The sequence below is a fragment of the Triturus cristatus genome, chromosome 7, assembly GCF_964204655.1.
Source record: "Triturus cristatus chromosome 7, aTriCri1.1, whole genome shotgun sequence".
Taxonomy (NCBI): domain Eukaryota; kingdom Metazoa; phylum Chordata; class Amphibia; order Caudata; family Salamandridae; genus Triturus; species Triturus cristatus.
In genome coordinates, this window is record NC_140590.1 from 955060758 (window position 1) to 955074451 (window position 13694).

The window sequence follows — 13694 nt, forward strand, 5'->3', positions numbered from 1 at the left end:
TGTTACAAATTTATAAAGCTCGTAGCTTGTCTACCGTCCTCTATGGTGCTGGGGTTTGGGGATATTCCCCGACCAGTATTTTACAACTAGAGGAAAATCTTTTCCTCAAAAGGTTGTTATGCCTGCCCAAATCCGCCCCTAATGAATTAATCCATAGAGAGTTAGGGATCTATCATTTATCTGATTTGATTTCCTTAAAGCCATTGATGTTGTGGCGATCTGTTTGGTTGAAGGACGAGACCCCCTTAAATAGGGCAGTAATAATGGATTGTCTTTCACTTGATAAGTATCTCAACATTCCTTGGCTAAAATATATTGTCTCTAGTTTTAGAGATATCTATGGATTGGACGTTATTAAGGATTGTCATGCTGCCTCAGCTCTGTCTAAAGCTGAGATGAAGAATATCTTTATGACATACTGGGGGGAGAGACGGAAGGTGAGGGCTGATCTTTTAGTTACCAGCACTTTTTATAATAAACATGTGGAGGGAGACGGGTTTCAATCATATCTCAGTAATGTTACCAGAGCTTCCCACCGGTTTGTGTTGACAAGACTAAGACTTGGTATCGTGCACAACTTGGTAGCCTTCCCCTCTCTTAATTCACACCGGGTCGGACCCTGTCCCTGTGATGGCATTTCTGCACAAAGCACTTTGCATCTACTTTTAATATGTAAATTGTACCATTACTTGCGAATTTACCTTTTAAAACCAATTTTTGTGAAAGATGGTGTACGTACTGTGCACGATTCCATGAAATTGCTTTTTAATATGCGTGAAGTAGATATCTGCTTTTTTACTGCTACCTACCTTTTTAAATGTATCCAAACAAGGAAAAGTTTGACGTTTTAATTATTTATATGACTAACCTGTACCTTTGTATTCTGTATGATGTTTTGTGTTTATAAACTGTTTTTGCTTTTATGGTCATTGATGCAATGTACCGTATAAAGCTTTATGAATTGAATTGAGAACGCATGTACTTTCAAGTTTGAGTGAGTTACATGCGCACTTAGAGACCCATATGACCAGTTATATATTCACTTTCCCACAAATACTGTGACACAATTGCCTATTTACAAAAGCATGGAGCCATTCTCAAGCACACATGCAACCAGACAATGACAGAGGCACTTACACATTCTCTCACACACCCACAAAGCACTTATGAATTCAGCAGTAACAGAGCCAGTTGCACACACAGTTACATGCCCCAGTACTCATTAACACAACCAGTAAGCAATACATAGACCCACTCACATACATATTTAGAGACCCATGGAGTTAACAACGGAGCAAGTTATATACTGGCATAGTTACTTACACGTCCAGTGACACATACACAGAGGGATCACTCAGATATGTACTCAAGTGATTATGCTCTGAGCCACCCATTTACACAACTTGCCCTTTCAACATGTGTCGAGTGTGCTGCAGCACAGACTGTGTGTGCAATTTTACTGCCAAGTTGACTTGGCATTGAAAATCCTTTGCTAAGCCTTAAACTGTTCATCTACTACATATAAGTCACCCCTAAGGTAGATAGTAGGTAGAGATACACTGATGCATACACTCACACACTGAGACACACTCTAATGCACACAGTAGACTACATAGGCAGACACTGATGAATACACTAACACAGTGAAGCTAAGACTCATGCATCGACTAAAACACCCAGGCACACACTGATGCATACACTGACATACCCAGGAGCACACTCATGCATTCACTAATTCACCCAGGGACACATTTATGCATACACACACACACCCAGACACACACTGACACATACACTAACGTACCCAGGCATACACTTATGCATACACTAATACACCCATGTACACCCTGATGCATATAGTGATATAGTTAGACATACACTAGTACATATGCTGACACTCCCTGGCACACACTAATATGCTCACTAACATACCCAGTCACACACTGACCCATACAATAAGATTCCCGGGCACACTGCGATACATACACTAACCTGGCCAGATACACACTCATGTATACACTAATACACCAAGATTGACACTTATGCATACAGTGACACAGCCAAACACATAGCAATGTATATACTGATACATCCAGGCACACACTTAAGCAAACGCTAAGACTCTTAGTTACACTCTGATGTATATAGTGCAACAGCTACAAATGCACTAATGATTACACTGATATATTTTGCGACAAACAGAGCCAGTCACTCACTAACCTATTTACTTACACATCCAGGATAATACTGATACATACACTGAAACACCAAGGCAGAAAGTGAAACATATCCTGATACACCCATGTTCATTGGAATGAATAGAGTAGTACACCCATGTATACACTGATATATACACATGGACAGCAAAGGAGTCAGTGAACAAGATACTGACATATGCTGGTACACACTTCTCCATACAGTGTTACACCCAGACAGTCACTTATGCATACTGTGAGACTGTCTAACACACACTGACACACTCAATATTACAGTGAAGCATACGGTAGGATACTATGCACACAATGATGGATACGCTAACACAGGTAGAGTATACAGATGTAAATATGAAAAAAAGATCAATTAGCTAGACTATTGTAATATAACTGTTTACATTCTTTTAGTTAAATGCTTCAGAAACCTTATTTAATAGTATGTATAGAAAATACAAATGTGCTCATTTGTTTTTTCTCTCTGCAGATATTTACTTCCACTTAAATCAACATTATTACAATGCCATCAATAAGTGAAAGAAAAAAGAAACAGAGGAAAGGATACATTGCCTCAAAACTGAGAAACAAAAAGGGCAAAATGGAGACAATGTAGTGAAAGAGAAAAGAGCTGCGGGTAAGAAGACAAAACAGTTTCTTAAAATGGTATATGGAAAACTAAAAAGTGAGCAAAAGCAATTAAATAAAAAACAAATCAGCTAAGATAGGACAAAACACGTATGACAGTAAGCGTAAAAAATCATATACGAAGCAGATAGTTCATTAAGAAGACAGAGTCAGTTTAAAGAAATTTGAGTCAGAATGTTTCGTAGTAGGATCATTTACAATTTCTAAAAAGAACTATTAAGCAGTATAAAAGGAGAAGAGAAGCAGTCAAACAAAAGGAACATGATGAGGCTGTAGTTGATAAGGCCTTTGCTCTCAAGAGTAATTTATTTATTTTGATTCTGAGCAAAATTAGAACACTGGATAAAATAGTATTGTCCTACAGGAAAAGAAACCAGAAGAAAAGACTTGTAAGTAACTTTTGCAAAATGTTCAGTGGTGAACGGAAGCATATTTCCAGTTCAGAGCCATTCTTTAATGATGAAAGCTACTTGCCAGAGAACACATTACTGCATGCAGTTGAAACAACTGGACAATGTTATGAGATGAAGGATGGCAATCCCATTACAAAAGAGGAGATGGTACCTAGGAATGTAGAAGAAGTGCTAGCTGAAGAGATATTAGTAGGCTGTCCGGAAATTGGTTAAACCTGATTGTGCCCGACATTACCCTACCGACTGCAAATCAGCTGTCCCGGTTTAAACCGAGAATCGCTGATATTTCACATTTCATCGGTAATTCCAGTGAACCATCTGACCCTCCTCCTGCTGTTCATTGTGTTGTTTACTCCCTTCCTCCCTCCTGCAATCCATGGCCTTTCTTGCTCGTCCTGCTCTCCTTTCAGAGTCCATTGCTTTTCTGCCCGCCATCCGTGCCCCTCCTGTGCTGATTGAGGAACTTAGGAAAATGAAAATCTATACTTTCGCCTAAATCAAATCGAGCCTGCTCACTGGACACAGATCACTGCAGCAGGCGCCTTGATCACAATTCAGCTCTGCTATCTGGTACTTTAATTAGAGTGCTTCTAGCTGTGCAGTTGACTCTCCACCTCCCCTGCCTTCAGTTTCTTTTTATGAGAGGTGCACTTCCCGGGGGTCCATTCTCTGCTGGGAGCAAAATCCTCAATGTTAATATCTGCGAATTAAAGGTACTTGATTGAAACCCCGACTGATGGCTCTGTTATAAATTTAAACAACTCTATTTTTTGTTGATGCAACAATGATATTCACTACTCATTATTGTTGTTAATTTGGAATCCCAGCTGATGGCTCTGTGTTGGTGTTAGGAAAGGGACCATATGCAGCATGATGGTTTAGGTTCAGTTAATCACTCAGGCTATTTACTGAAATTAGAGGAAGCAACCTTATGTGCCAGTTAATGGGCCATCAGGCCTCCTTTTGTCTGAATATCCTGACTGGAGGCGGCCTGGAACCTCACACTCAAAAAATGCAAATGTCACGGAGGGAAACAAAGGCACACAGCTTGATATCTCTTCACAGATACTTAAGAAAGGCATGCTTTTGCCTATATTCAGTCCATGCACTGTAAGAATGTCAGGTGTATTGGTCTGTCCCAGTATTTGCACAAATAGCAATTTCAATAGCATTATTTTATTTCTTTTTTATAGCCCTAGGCAACCCAATGTAGGGTGTCTGAGCTCTTTACGTAACATACAAGTTATACATTGACAATAAATCATGTACATGTATAAATCAATGTCCAAGACGAGTTACACGAGACAGGGTTACCAGGTGTAGGAGTCACATGTCCTTCATGACTCGCTGTGCTATATTACAAGGATTGCAATGTATAAACTGCAGCTAACAAAAGGATCTCTGTGTTAAAAGCAGTAACCCACTTTACTATCTACATAAAATTAATCTACATGTTACGTGAGGTGCTTTGCAGGAGACACATTAACCTTATACTACTTTGATTCAAATCCGGGACTTCACAAAACAAAGATCTCTCTAACAAATGCATTCACCTTCAGAGTTATCTAACTATTATTACTATTCCCTGAGATGTACTGGGCACCTTTTCAGCAGATGCCTTAACCTATGTCATATTTTAATATGCAGACTTTGGAACCAATGTAGCTGAACAGATCTACTGCCATGATTCTCCTTATTGAAAATTTCTTTGTGATAGTGTTTAAAAAACATAAATATATTAGTTGAGGCCCAGATTTTGCTTTAGGTTGCGCCACTTTTTTGGCAAAAACCTGACACCAAATCTCATTTGTTAAATCTCACAATGTGCTGAAATGTACTCATATACCTGATAAACATGTTTGAGGTCTTAATATCTGATGTCACTTCTTGTGATGTCACACCTAGTGAGGTCACTTCCTGTTATGTTACGTGCAATGTCATGCGTCGTGACATGCACTGTGATGCACTTGATAATTACCAAAGGCAAATATCTCCAGCAAGCTACAGAAATAGGAGAGGGGAACAAGGAAGGCTCTGTGGGTGGGCTGGTAATAGGCAAAGTGGGCTAGATTTTGAAAGAGCACTTGCCACTTTCTGGCCTAAAGTAGAATTTCAGAATCCCCATCAAGTGGTTCTCACAGGGCCGCAGTAATAAAGTGTCTGAGTGAGGCTGTCCACCTTCCGATATTTACCGCCAAGACCGCAGAGGAGTAGGAGTGTCTCGTAACTTGCGAGTACTTGACCCTCTCCTTGAGAGGACGTGGTGGCTGCTACCAATGTCAAACCAATCCATCATCTGGCGTCAACAAACGAGGTGCCATAATGAGCCTCTGTATTTGTTAGCGATGCACCTTTCATATGCTACTACACTTTTTATCTGTTGGCACAGTGCTTAAATCTGTTGATGCTGTACCGTGCATCTATATCTGTTAGCACAGCGCTTGCACCTCTTTGGGTCCCCCTGCACTTAACAACGCTGAATTTATTTTCCATTTTCAGCTCATTCACACTCCTGGCAACTATGGTTGGATCATTGTCAACCCTCTTCCTTGGCCAGCCTCCATCTGGGCCCATTCATGAAACAAACAGCCTCTCTGGCCGACAATAGAAAAGCTAGAAGACTAGGTGTTTGAACAAGATAGCTGGTGCCTCACTTGTGGGTCTGTGCATAGATAGAGTGTTTTTATGCTGACTGCACTCCTGTCTCAGCTCTATGAGGAACAAGGATTTTAAGTCAGGTGCTACTAGATTGTGATCGTACCAACCCAGTCATGGAGAGATCATATAATGTCGCTCTGCACTGTACTTTGGCACTTGGCTTGCCCTACATTGGGGAAGCATTCTCCAGCTGGAAAGTGTCAGAAAAGCCGACAGACTAGTGATCCGGCTAGCCTTGTGTGGTGTAGCTACTTTGTCGGCACCATCAGGTATACAGTGCTGATCGGTGTTTTTGTTTGCTGCACTCCCTGAGCTGCCCGGGACTGGTATTCAGAGTCAGGTAGCACTATGCTGTGATCTCGCTGGTCTGGCAGCAGCTCTACAAGGTTGATGCAGTCACAAAGTGAGCGCAAAATGTCAATTCCCACTGAACCTTAAGTGGCATATGCTGATATTGCTCTTACAAATTCTGCATGTCACTGCAATCTTGCTTTCATAGCGCTCTCCTACCTCTTGTAGAGGCCCCAAGGTGCTTTCCGGTTGGTCGAGTAAGTAGCTACTCTGTTGTGTATGATCGCTGGGTTGGTAGAGGAGCCTGCTGTAGGCAGACCCTACTGAGGCCCTAATCTACAGTTTGGGCGTTAACTTTGGGGGATGGGGCCCCCAGCAGTACTAATGTTACTGCAATCGAGAGGTGAATTAAGAATTCAGGACCAAATACATTTGGTAAAACATGAACAACAGCTGTTGCTAGAGTAGGGCAGCCTTATTATGCTCACTGAGGGCCTCCCCTTGCCTCTGCTATGGATGAACCCCTCCCGTTCCCATGTGCCCTGGTCTAAGCTCAGCCAGGATCCAGACACAGCCTGCTGCGGTCCTGGTACGATGGTTTGAAGCACAGGCTCCTTCCTTTGAAACAACTGTGCATCTGTCAATGTTGAGAGGGCCTTTTCAAAGATAAAAGTTTACATGGGAAGGAAAGAGCGAGTGCGCATGACCAAAGACTCACTGAAGAAGCATTGTATGGTGTACTACAATAAGTTTAATTTGTAAAAATGTATTTGGACCTCAAATTCACTGTATGTACACTTTCTATATGTTACGCACTAACAGTGCGGAAAGCAAGCATACATTTCTTTTTCTTCAACCATATTTTATTGTATTTTCGAGATAGCAGTGGTGGTTACATACATTAATCTTATCATCGTCATCGTATGTGCACCCTTTCCAACAAAATAGGCCCCCCTCCTCCCCTTGAGTTGCGCTAAAGTGAACGTATGCTGAGCTCTAGATTCTCTGGGGTTCGTGCATGATGCAGTTGGCATTTGCCGTGTGAGATGTGTTACACGCTCCTCTACCTGTACTATACTAAAGCCCTCCTCACACACTACCATTCCCACAATGCATCATTAAGGTAGTTAGCCTTGTGTACCACCCCTATACCTCTCTGAGAGACATCATTGGTTGCCAAGATCACATGGGATAAGAGATTGTTTAAATGGAAGCACCGCCTTGCTATCAGCGCTTGGCTTACGAAGCTTTCGTGTTTGTAATCCTCGCTGGATCCTTGTTTCCCTGGATATCGTCTGGATATCGCCTCAACACTTTGTTACCTTGGACCTTGACTGCTACACGCATCGGGACCCTGTCTCCCTGGATATTTGGGGAATACCGCCTCGGTATTCTCTATGGAAGTTCCTGCTTTGCTCTAAGGACGCCGACAACATTAAGCGCCGAGCGGGTCTGGAGCCCCTCCCCTCTCGTGAGCGCAGGTGAAGCGCGCTTGCGCCTGTCTGCAAATTCACCGCTCATCACCATCTTCCGTACCTGGTTCTTCGTCGCTGCGAGAATCCTTCAGAGCGGAAAGTCCTTTGACACACGGAGTCTTCACCCGCTGCTGCCACGGGTACGTTACACGCGCTGTTCGCGTGTTCCTTTTTTTGTTGTGAACTTTGTGAACTTTCTTCCTCTTGGGACCAGTTGCAACCTCGTTTTTTGCCTTCCAGCTCACCGCAGATATTAATCCCCCTGAGGCTTCTCCTATCGAAGCGTGACTCAATTGACTGTGTAGAAATATCACAGTGTTTGCCCTTTACTTTCCGAACAACGTCCAAGAAGTATTGGAAGACTCTTTAGTGCTGTTTTGCCTTCCTTAAAGCTACAAGTACCTTGTTTTTTGCCATATTGAATCTTCGAACTTTATTGAGATTTCCAGTTGGTCTTTGCCTACAGTACACTGGAGTAAAAGTCTGTGGCTGTCAAAAAGACATAGGCATCATCCTGTTCTGCTCTCGAGGAGGTTTGGGGAGGTACACACTCTTTATAGCATTCGCATAGGAGTACATTCTGTGTAGTATAACTCACTTGGTGTAAACAGTGTCTTCTGTCTTCTCTCCCCGTTTATTGTTTTGTATCTCCTGCAGAACTGCCTTTTCCTTCCCTGCACCTTCGCTGTGAGTGAGTTTCGCCTCCCTGGTGGGTTTCCCTGACGCCCTTCTTCCTGGTCCCGAATCTTCCTTGGAGTATTATTCATCTTCCAGTTAGTTAATCTTCCTGTGGATGTTTATACTCTAAGGGAGATTGGAGATCCTGTTCATCGCTCCCGTGGATGTTGGCAATCGTATTTGGCCCGCACAAGTAAGATTGGCGCGAGAGTAACAGAAAGCCAAGCCCACGAATACAAACATCCCCTGAGCGAAAATGGATCCGTTACACATGGACGCAAAACTGTCCGGTGTTACCCCTGAAACAACTATGAACGAATTAGCTTCCGCTGTGATAAACCTACAAGCAGAACTTAGTCTGTTGAGAACGGAGAATCAAAGATTAGTCACAGAACTAGACCACCTTAAGACACAACACAGTTTTAGGGCCAGTGTAGAGACATAGCAGTTAAATCAAAAAAGAGTTATATACGTCCTGCCCTCTTTCAGGTTCCCTCACATACTCAGGTCCTCCCTGAGCCGGTTAGCCAGACTAGTAGAGCTCCTCCAGTGAATGTAACCGTAGTCACCCCGTCTCCCACACCATTGGCCGTGCCAGAACGTTTTAATGGCAACAGCAGCAAATACGGGGTGTTTATAAATCAGTGCCACCTTCAGTTTCTCTGTCGAGCCTCTTCATTTCCAGACGACGCAGCTAAAGTGGCTTTTATCATCTCTTACCTCACTGGTAATGCGGCACTATGGGCTGTATCGCTAGTGGAAAATGACGACCCCATCTTATATGATCTGACTATGTTCAAGGATAAAATGCGAAATCTGTTTGCACGTCATTCATACATGCAAGCCAGTGATAATGAATTAATTAACCTAAAACAGGGATCAAAAGACCTCGTAACGTACATCACTACGTTTAATCGATTGGTCACGGAAACCCAGTGGCCTGAAGAAAAAAGAACTTCTTTGTTCTATAGAGGCCTGAAGGATGACCTGAAAGACATTCTCTCACAAATCGTGGATCCTCCAGAGGACTGTGCCTTGTTCATAGATCTAGTGGTTAAATTAGAGCACAGGTTAAATGAAAGAAGTGGTGAAAAGACCAAAGGCGAGTATCCTCGCTTTGTTATAAGTAGAACTGAGAAAAAGGACCAAAAAGAATTAGGGGAACCTATGCAGATTGGGGGCATCAGAGGTCCATTGACTAGTATGGAAAAAGAGAAACGCCGAAAACTCAATTTGTGTCTGTATTGCGGCAAAGGGGGGCATTATGCTCGAGAGTGTCCAGTAAAACCGAAGTTCTCTGTAAAGACAGCTCCCCTGCAGAACAGTTCTGCTACTGCCTCGGAAAACTAATAGACTTGAAGGATCAAGAGATCACTCCTTCGAGTCTTTCCTTGAACCAAATCTCGCCCGTAGTGTCTAAAAAGATTCCCTTGATACCCAGGCATTTTACACTGATGATAGTCTTGGTGTTGTCTTCCCAATACCGTAAGACCATGCCTATACTTTTGGATTCAGGAGCGACCGGTAACTTTATGGATATCACTTTAGCCAAATCACTAGGTATAGAGTTTATGTCCAAAAATCACCCTGAAAAAATTAGAGCAGTTGATGGAACCGAGTTGTCATCAGGGTTACTCGCCTTTCAAACTCCCCACCTGACCATGGTGTGTGAGAACGGGCACTCTGAGTCTATTCAATTTGATTTAATAGACACGCCCAATTTTGGAGCCATATTGGGAGTACCCTGGTTGCAGGTGCATAATCCCCTGATTGATTGGGTTTCAAGAAAAGTTACTCTACGGTCTCCCTACTGCTTATTACATTGCTACCAAGAATCACCCACCTGGCACGAGTCCTTATGCTGTGCTATGGAAACAGCTAATACCCCTGATCTGCCATTGCAATACAGAGACTATAAAGATGTGTTTGACAAGGTGAAAGCGATTGCTTTACCACCCCATAGATCCTATGACTGTAGGATAGATTTACAGCCGGGAGCAGTGTTGCCTGTCAGCAGAATATATGCCCTGACCGAGCCCGAAAACGCATATCTGTTTGACTATTTACAGGACATGCTAAAAAAGGGTTTTATCCGTCATTCTACGTCACCAGTATCTTCTCCCCTTTTTTTTATTCCCAAACGAGAAGGAGGATTGAGAGCCTGCCTGGATTATAGAGCTCTCAATAAAGTCACGGTAAAAAACAAATACCCTCTTCCTCTCATCTCCACCCTTCTGGATCAAGTACGAAAAGCTAAGATCTTCACCAAACTAGATCTTCGGGGTGCATATCATTTAATCCGTGTCAGAGAAGGGGATGAGTGGAAGACGGCATTTCGCACAAAATTCGGACTATTCGAATATTGCGTAATGCCTTTTGGCTTATGTAATGCGCCAGCAGCCTTTCAGTTTTTCATTAACGAAATCCTCCGTGAGTATCTAGACATCTTTGTAATCGTCTATATTGACGACATTTTAGTATTCTCTCAAACGGAAGAAGACCATGTGCAACATGTAAAACTAGTTTTGCAAAGACTACAAGACAACCATCTCTTTGCGAAATTGGATAAATGTCTGTTTCATGCCACTAAAGTGGATTTTTTGGGGTTTGTTATTTCTCCTGAAGGGATACACATGGATGCAGCCAAAGTGTCTGCCATCAGCAATTGGTCCAGTCCCTCGTCAGTAAAAGAAATACAATCATTTCTGGGATTCGCCAATTCCTACAGACGATTTATTGAGCGATTTTCCGATCTCATTACACCCATCACTAGACTCCTCAAAAAGGGAGTAGTGTTTAAATGGGATGACACTGCGGAACAGGCTTTTCAAACATTGAAAACGAAATTCATCACCGCCCCCGTTCTTCGTCATCCTGATAACACTCAACCCTTCTATTTGGAAGCCGACGCGTCACAATACGCGGTCGGGGGGATTCTATCACAAAGACATCCTATAAAGGGAACAGTGCATCCAGTGGCATATTTTTCCAAAACTCTCTCTGCTGCTGAACAAAATTACACCATCGGTGAAAGAGAGTTGTTAGCCATCAAACTCACATTCCAGGAATGGAGGCATTATTTATTGGGGTCACCTCACACTATAACCATATTCTCTGATCACCGCAATTTACAATTTTTCAAATCTGCAAAGGCCCTTACTCCTAGGCAAATGCGGTGGGTCTCCTTTTTCAGTGAATACGATTTTGTGATACACTTCCAACCAGGTTCCAAACATGGCAAGGCCGACGCATTGTCCAGATTAGGGAAAGAAAACAAATACACTGAAGAACTACCCCCACTTATCATTCCCGAGAACAAGATAGTGGCCATAACAAACTCGGAATATGAGAACGAGTTTCTTAACTCACTTGTCACGGAATGTGCCTCCCTTAACTCTGAGGACTGGTTACGGGATTCCACAAATACGATAATTGACGGCTTATATTATCACCAAAGTCGTTTGTATATTCCTTCTACAGAGCTACGTAGTCTGGTCATGGACTGGTGTCATTCTTCCCCTTTGGCCGGTCATCCTGGGACAGACAAGACTTTACATACCTGTCAAAGGTGGTTTTGGTGGAAAGGGATGACGCAGGATATTTCAGGATATGTTAAAGCTTGTCCCACGTGTGCCAGACAAAAGGCGCTACATTGTGCTCCAGCAGGCCTACTACAACCGATACCCATTCCCCATACTCCTTGGTCGTCCATTAGTATGGATTTTATCACTGACTTACCTGTCACCAGAGGGTATCATTCCATCCTAGTAGTAGTAGACATGTTGTCTAAAATGGCTCATTTTATACCACTGTCAAAGTTACCCACGTCTAAAGAGCTGATAGACATATTTATCCAACAGATTGTACGATTACATGGATTACCGTCTACTATTGTGTCAGATAGAGACCCCCAGTTTATATCAAAATTTTGGCAAGGGTTGTGCACAGTTCTACACATTGACCACCGTCTGTCGTCAGCATATCATCCCCAAACTGATGGGCAGACAGAACGAACAAATCAAACCTTAGAACAATATTTAAGGTGTTTATTAGGGACTGTCACGAGCGATTTGGTACAAGCCCTTCCTTTAGCCGAGTTTGCCTACAACAACTCCTGCCATTCCGCTACTCAGATATCCCCATTTTTTTTCTTAAATGGGTACCATCCCCTGTGCCTACCGGTACGCCTCCCTCCCACGCTCACCAACATACCTACGGTAACGGAACACCATGCACGCTTATCTGCTATATGGGAACTGGCAAAACAAAAACTGCAAGAAGCCAAGACCCATATGAAAGCACAAGCAGATAAACATAGACGTCCCGCACCTACTTATGTGGTTGGTGAGAAAGTGTGGTTAGCTACAACAAATCTTAGAGTAGCTGTGCCTCGAAAACTCCAACCTAGATACATAGGGCCTTTTTCTGCCTCACAAATTATCAATCCAGTAGCCCTTAAACTTGAGTTGCCTCCCGAGTATCAGATCCACCTTGTCTTTCATGTTTCTTTACTCAAGAAATATATACCACCCCCTCGTCCTGAAGTTCCTCCTCCCCCAATTCCTGTAGAAGGGCAACTAGAATACGAAGTCAAAAGAATAGTAGATTCCCGAAGACATCGTGGTAAGCTACAGTATCTTATTGATTGGGTGGGATACGGTCCTGAGGATAGGTCTTGGGAACCAGCAGATCAGGTACATGCACCCCGTCTAGTAAGAATGTTTCATGCCTTACACCCAGACAAGCCTCGACCCGTGAGTAGGCCTTTAGGGGGGAGAACTGTTACACGCTCCTCTACCTGTACTATACTAAAGCCCTCCTCACACACTACCATTCCCACAATGCATCATTAAGGTAGTTAGCCTTGTGTACCACCCCTATACCTCTCTGAGAGACATCATTGGTTGCCAAGATCACATGGGATAAGAGATTGTTTAAATGGAAGCACCGCCTTGCTATCAGCGCTTGGCTTACGAAGCTTTCATGTTTGTAATCCTCGCTGGATCCTTGTTTCCCTGGATATCATCTGGATATCGCCTCGACACTTTGTTACCTTGGACCTTGACTGCTACGCGCATCGGGACCCTGTCTGGGGAATACCGCCTCGGTATTCTCTAAGGAAGTTCCTGCTTTGCTCTAAGGACGCCGACAACATTAAGCGCCGAGCGGGTCTGGAGCCCCTCCCCTCTCGTGAGCGCAGGTGAAGCGCACTTGCGGCTGTCTGCAAATTCACCGCTCATCACCATCTTCCGTACCTGGTTCTTCGTCGCTGCGAGAATCCTTCAGAGCGGAAAGTCCTTTGACACACGAAGTCTTCACCCGCT